General features: G+C 51.6%; 1 long non-coding RNA gene across 1 annotated transcript; it reads right to left on the bottom strand.

Moving 5' to 3' along the window:
- Positions 1 to 3090: 3090 nt before the first annotated feature.
- On the bottom strand, positions 3091 to 6758 carry LOC126913465 (uncharacterized). The gene is made up of 7 exons (XR_007708817.1): positions 6703 to 6758; positions 5319 to 5384; positions 5101 to 5153; positions 4949 to 5001; positions 4615 to 4849; positions 4368 to 4438; positions 3091 to 3461 (listed from the first exon to the last, which is right to left on the bottom strand). It is a non-coding gene; the product is annotated as an uncharacterized LOC126913465 (long non-coding RNA).
- Between the last annotated feature and the right edge of the window lie 60 nt (positions 6759 to 6818).

Raw genomic sequence — 6818 nt, 5'->3', positions numbered from 1 at the left:
AAGATGGCCTACCGGAAGCCCGGTGCCGGAAAACTACATCTCCCGGCAAGGCTTCGGGAAACCAATATGGCCTCCCGGAAGCCCAGTGCCGGAAAACTACGTCTCCCGGCATGCTCCGGGAAACCAATATGGCCTCCCGGAAGCCCAGTGCCGGAAAACTACGTCTCCCGGCATGCTCCGGGAAACCAATATGGCCTCCCGATGCCCAGTGCCGGAAAACTACGTCTCCCGGCATGCGCCGGGAATCCAATATGGCCTCCCGGAAGCCCAGTGCCGGAAAACTACGTCTCCCGGCATGCTCCGGGAAACCAATATGGCCTCCCGGAAGCCCAGTGCCGGAAAACTACGTCTCCCGGCATGCTCCGGGAAACCAATATGGCCTCCCGGAAGCCCAGTGCCGGAAAACTACGTCTCCGGCATGCTCCGGGAATGCAATATGGCCTCCCGGAAGCCCAGTGCCGGAAAACTACATCTCCCGGCATGCTCCGGGAAACCAATATGGCCTCCCGGAAGCCTAGTGCCGGAAAACTACATCTCCCGGCATGCTCCGGGAAACCAATATGGCCTCCCGGAAGCCCAGTGCCGGAAAACTATCTCTCCCGGCATGCTCCGGGAATCCAATATGGCCTCCCGGAAGCCCAGTGCCGGAAAACTACGTCTCCCGGCATGCTCCGGGAATCCAATATGGCCTCCCGGAAGCCCAGTGCCGGAAAACTACATCTCCCGGCATGCTCCGGGAAACCAATATGGCATCCCGGAAGCCTAGTGCCGGAAAACTACATCTCCCGGCATGCTCCGGGAAACCAATATGGCCTCCCGGAAGCCCAGTGCCGGAAAACTACTTCTCCCGGCATGCTCTGGGAAACCAATATGGCCTCCCGGAAGCCCAGTGCCGGAAAACAGCGTCTCCCGGCATGCACTGGGAAAACAATATGGCCTCCCGGAAGCCCAGTGCCGGAAAACTACATCTCCCGGCATGCTCTGGGCAACCAATATGGCCCCCGGAAGCCCAGTGCCCTCCAACTAAATCTCCCGGCATGCTCTGGGAAACCAATATGGCCTCCCGGAAGCCCAGTGCCGGAAAACTACGTCTCCCGCGATGCTCCGGGAAAACAATATGGCCTGCCGGAAGCGCAGTGCCCGAGAACTAAATCTCCCGGCATGCTCTGGGAAACCAATATGGCCTCCCGGAAGTCCAGTGCCTGACAACTACATTTCCCTGCACTCTCCGGAAAATTGAGCCTCGCTGCTTGCCGTAGGACGCCATTATTTGCTCTGTTACATTCCACCTGCAGTTTTTTGTTTATGGAGGTTTTTTCCCTCCGTTTTGGGGTTTTCCCCTCAATTTTGGGTTTTTACCTCTCCATTTCAGGGTTCTTCCCCACAATTTTGGGGTTCCTTCCCCTAATTTGGGGCTTCGCCCCCCCCCGTTTTGGGGTTCCCCCTCCATTTTGGGGATTCCCCCCCGATTCCAAGCCCCCCACAATTTTGGGGTCCCCCACCATCGTTTTTTGGCCTGCCACCCTAACATTAAAGTTATTTCCCCAAATTTTGGTCTTCTCACCACATTTTTGAGGTTCCTTCCCTTAATTTGGGGCTTCGCCCCCCGAGTTCTGGGCCTTTAACCCCAATTATGGGGGGGGTCTCCCCCCAATTTTGGGGAGTCCCCCCCAGTTGAGGGGTCCATGTTCAATTCTGGAATTGCACACTTCCATTTAAGTGTTCTTCCCCCCACTTTGGGGGTTCAATCCCCCCTAATTTGGGGCTTCCTCCCCTAATTTTAAGGGACCCGACCAATTTTGGGGGTCCCCCCCATTTTAGAGTCCCCCCACCATCCTTTTTTGGGTTTCCCCCTAATATTAGAGTTCTTCTGCCCAGTTTTGGGGGACCCCACAATTTTGAGGTTCCTTCCCCTAATTTGGGGCTTCGACCCATCAATCTTTTTAGGGGGGCCCCACTCTCCTATTTTGGCCTTCCGCCCTAATATTAGGCCTAACCCCTATCAACCCTCACCCCTAACTCTAAGGCCCCCACTGATCTAACCCTAACCCCTGAACCTAACCCTAAAATCCCTAACCCTAAAAACCCTTACAGCCCTAACCCAATAACATTTACCACGCTAAACCTGTAAAGACCTATGCCTAAAACCCCTAACCCAAAAAACTTAAGACCCTCAAAACCCTAACCCTGGATAACTTAACCTGAAAAAAAATTAAAACCTTAAAACCCTAACCCTAAATACCTGACCACAAATAAAACCCTAAGACCCTAACCCTAAAAACCCTATCACCACTAAAGCCCCAAAAACTCTGAAGCCCTAACACCCTAACCCCACCAAACCCTAACTATTAAAACTCCGACCCTAACAACCTTAAAATCCTAACCCTAAACCCTGAAAACCCTAACCCTGAAACCCAACCCTAGTGCCTTAGCCCTAAAACCTTAAAACCCTAACACCTTGTTAGAAACACTCTGTAACCAATACCACAGGCTCAGGCAAGGATCTCAGTGAAGTAGCATTTTTATTCACGATTGCAATGGCAGGCGTCCCACAAGCCACCTACTAGTTCCATAACACAGTTCATATAATTTTTTTTTTTCCTCTCGCTGACCGGGACCCTCCCCAGTTTCCCCATTGTCTGGGTAATCCAGGTTCGCAATCTATCCGGTGCTTCACAGAAAATACACAGCTGCTGGCCTGTTACAAGTCAATTTTCTTTTTTTCTTGACTGTTTTCCTCTTTGAGGTGGGTATGTTTCTTACACTGGGATTTCCACCCAATTGCTCTAAGGATTGTGGTTGTCTGCATTTTACAAGGTTGTCTTTTAAGCTTTCTTATCACTGCAAGCATATCTCAATACCACCTTCCTTCCCTCTCTAAACGATGTAACTCCGTGCAAAAACATCTTTATTCCCACAACCTTGATCCCCTTACCCTAAAATCCTTATTCCCTTTAACCCTAACAACTCTAACCACAACCCTAACCCTTCATATCAACCCCCAACGCTAATGACACTGACTAACGATCCAAACCCCAAACTGCCCCTAACCCCAGACAACTGTTATAATGACTGAGTCCCAAAAAGGCCTGCAATCAAAGTTTACAGTTTATTAAACGAATAGAGGCAAGCAAACAGCGCTGGGTGCGCTGGGAGTCTCTGCTCCACCAAGACGCATACCCGTTACGTAAGACGGCTGATTTTTTATACTCCTAGGCTACTTCATATTTATTACTACTTTAAAAAGAGGCAGGGTTATTATAATTGGTTTCCCGAATCCAAAGTCCTCCCAAGGGCGCCTGCTTATCAGTCTCTGGTAGTCTCTTGGGGGCCGCTCGGACGGGAGGCTCATATTCTTCCTCCTTATCTGGTGGTCTCTTGGCCGGATGTCAGAAGTTACTGCACGTCCGTGCAGAGTCAGCAGTTTTTTCTCTAAAGAAATCCCTTTGTTCTCTTATCACCTAAACCCAGGCCTCAATGTTAACCCTTCAAATCCCTTAGGCACGAATTGCTAGACCATTCCTTACACAACCAACAAAGAAACAGACACAAAGCTGAAAACTACAAAAAGGCAAAACCCTGGATACAGACCCCAAATCACAAACACGCGACCAAAATGCTACAGAAAAGCCCCAGACGCAGGCCCCAAGCACATCCCAAAGCCAAAATGCAGGCCCCAAACACTACAGCAAAGCCCCCAAACACCAGACGCAGGCTGCAGAAGTCTACGAGCAAGCCCCAAACTGCCCCCAGACGCAGGCCCCAACCACACCTGGATGCAGACCCCAACTGTCCACAAGCAGCTCCCAACCCCCCCCCATGAACTGAAACGCCCCCCTCCCCAGATGCAGACGCCAAGCCCCCCCAGAGGCAGGCCCCAAGGGTGTGCAAGCAGCTCCCAACCCCCCCATCCCCCCAGAGGCAGGCCCCAAAGCCCCACAGAGGGAAGCCCCTAGCATCTACAAGCAACTCACAACCCCTCCCAGCTGCAGGCCCCTACGGTGTACAAGCAGCTCGCAACACCCCCCCAGACACAGGTCCCAAAAGTGTACAAGCAGCTCTCAACTCCCCCAACATGGGCACCTACAGTAGACAAGCACCTCTCACCTCCCCCCAGCTGCAGACCCCAAAGGTGTACAAGCAGCTCACAACCACCCCCCAAGATGCAAGCCCCGAAGGTGTACAAGCAGCTCCACACCCCCCCCAGACACTGGCCCCAACCCTCCCCCCAAGACACAGGCCCCAGAAGCCTGCACATATGCCAAGAAAGTATTAATGCAGGTGCCAAATGCTACAGACAGGCCCAAAAGCACAGGCACAGTCCCCAGATGCTCGAGGCTGAGATGTAACTTGGCTGTCTGAATTACTGGAAATCAGCTTTCATTCTTAGCGACGTGTGCGCAGGCTAGACAGGATGGGGCTTCAGGCACCTCTTCACCTGTGGAAACACATTGCCATCAGGCACTGCCATGCCAGACAAGCTTTTTCTGTTAAAACACCCTTCTCAGATGCCCTGCGGCATTCATGTGACTTGCTTTGCTCCGATTCTAAAGACTAATGTCACAGCCCACCTTGCCTGTGGCACCTGATAAACAGAAGAGAAAGCGACCATACCGTTTTGGAAGCCATCACTGCACGTGCCGCTCCTTGATGCTCTGTAACCTCTTCTCGAATCCTCAGCCACTTCTGTGGAAAGCCTGCCATTGCACCTGCAAAGCAAGATGGATACCCTTCGCAGTCACCTTGTGCTACTTGGCCATCCTGCTCCAACCCCACTCACGACCAGCCTGCCCTTCTCGTGCTGCTCTTCAGGAGTGCAGCTTAGCCCCTCTGAGTCTGTGCGAGGCACCTGCGAAAGAAAAAGAAAAGCATAGGCCGCGGCAGCATCCAAAGCCGCAGCACAGCTAGGACAGGTACTCTCATCTGCTCCCCTACTCTGCCCCCTCACCTGCCCTCGAGGCAGAGGCTTCCATCTGCTCTCTTAAGCCAGCTACAACACATCTGGAATATAAACAGGACTTTAACTGTATTTTGTGTAGTTAAGTAAGTGCAGTGACAACCGCAACCCTAAAATAACTGCTACATGTGTTCATCACTCACCTTGCCAAAAGGAGCTCTGGTCGTGAAGTCCCGTGTTGTACACTGCGTTTCAGCTTTAACAAATGAAAACAGTCAGAAGATAACCATTCAGATGCCAGCATTAGCACCCATCCCTCAACAACACAAGGGACCCCATTTCTAATTTTATCATTTCAAAACAGCAGCCCCCTTGCCTCAGCATCTGGGAAGTAGATCAAGCCAGTCACCGGGTTGCCTACCGAGTGCTTGACAGTTCCAGAAGGAGCTCTTTCCTGTGACCGGTTCCTCCTAAGGTTTACCCTCTACTGGGGTGGGGAAAGAAATAAAAATAAAAAAATTCAAAACCACATCTGCAAGCTTTCAAGATTCAACAGACCTCCTCCAGCACACTGTTCAAGCACTATGCAAACAGCTGCTCGCAAGCTCGAGTCTCCCCCTCCACATTTGCCAAACACCACTGAGATGACTCTGTGCCAGCTGCCCTTCAGTACGTGCCCAGAGGCAGACCGGATGTCTTTGCCAAAACAGTCCGGACAATGCATTAGTACACCGATGGACCGCCACGTTAGCTACCATCACTAACTGCCAGGCAGGACAGCTCCAGGCCAAACACACACACACACACACAGGCACGCTACAAACATTACGAACAAAACACAGAACACAAGGCGCAAAAAAAAAAAAAAAAAAAAAAAAAGACTCCCAGAGGGAAGCCCTACAGCGACAGCAAGTCAGAACAGGTGCTCTGCAGCAGACCCAAGGAGAGACTCAAATGTCACAACGTGCGACTGGAAGCAACTGCCAGAACTGGGATGATGGAGGCATAAAAAGCCTGCCTTTAAGACAAGAGACCAGAAGGATGGGGAGTGCAAACCCCATAAGAAAAATGCTTCGGAAATGAACTCCCAAGCAAGAGCTCCTGATGCGACCCAGATGACTTCTGCAAGAGTGAGGATGGAAACAGATGCCATCTGAAACTGAATACGATGCACAAGACCTGAAACAGATCTGCACTTTAGGCTGCAACTGCAAGACAAGAAGTGCTCGGATCAGACCCATGATGACAAAACAAGCATTTAGGACCTTTGGCGCTGCTACCAAGTTGCCAGTCTAGTCAGTCCAGTGCAAGAAGCAAGGAGGATATCGAGACCCGAGGAGCGCATAACACAGAACACACGCTACAGAAGCAGCACTACAAGACAGATGGACAGATGGGAACTGTCCTGCCTGGCACATACACTCACGCTACAAAATACCCCCTGCTCCTTCTATTAGCCTGGTGACCCAGCCTCAAGCAGCCTGAAGGTGACCCAGCCTGAACCACACTCACAGTGGCACCAAGTATATTCAGCCAGCTGGCTCCATGCTGCTCTGGCTCCCAGCTCCCATCAGCCACTCCACACATGCAAATACCAGGTGCCCCTAAACTTAGCTCTCAGATTGCTGGATGGTAAATTCCCTCCACCTCAAGAAATGCACAGCCACTGGGAGACATCTCAGCCCATTGCCAGGCTTATCATCATCTGCAAAAACTGTGTTCCAGCATTCACTAGCACACCGGCCCTGATGCCCACCTCCTCCGCAATGCTGACTATCACTGAAGCAACATACGGTTGTGCTCACCCATTCCTCTCTGAGTCCAAGCTCCAACAGTACAGCCGGTATCACCCACACCACCTGGGAAAACAAAGGGATAAAATGATCGTTGTGTTCTCAAGTAATCACCTGCCACACTGCTC

Source organism: Cygnus atratus, chromosome 13 (genome assembly GCF_013377495.2).
Source record: "Cygnus atratus isolate AKBS03 ecotype Queensland, Australia chromosome 13, CAtr_DNAZoo_HiC_assembly, whole genome shotgun sequence".
NCBI lineage: Eukaryota > Metazoa > Chordata > Aves > Anseriformes > Anatidae > Cygnus > Cygnus atratus.
This window is presented reverse-complemented; position numbering and strand designations above follow the sequence as displayed.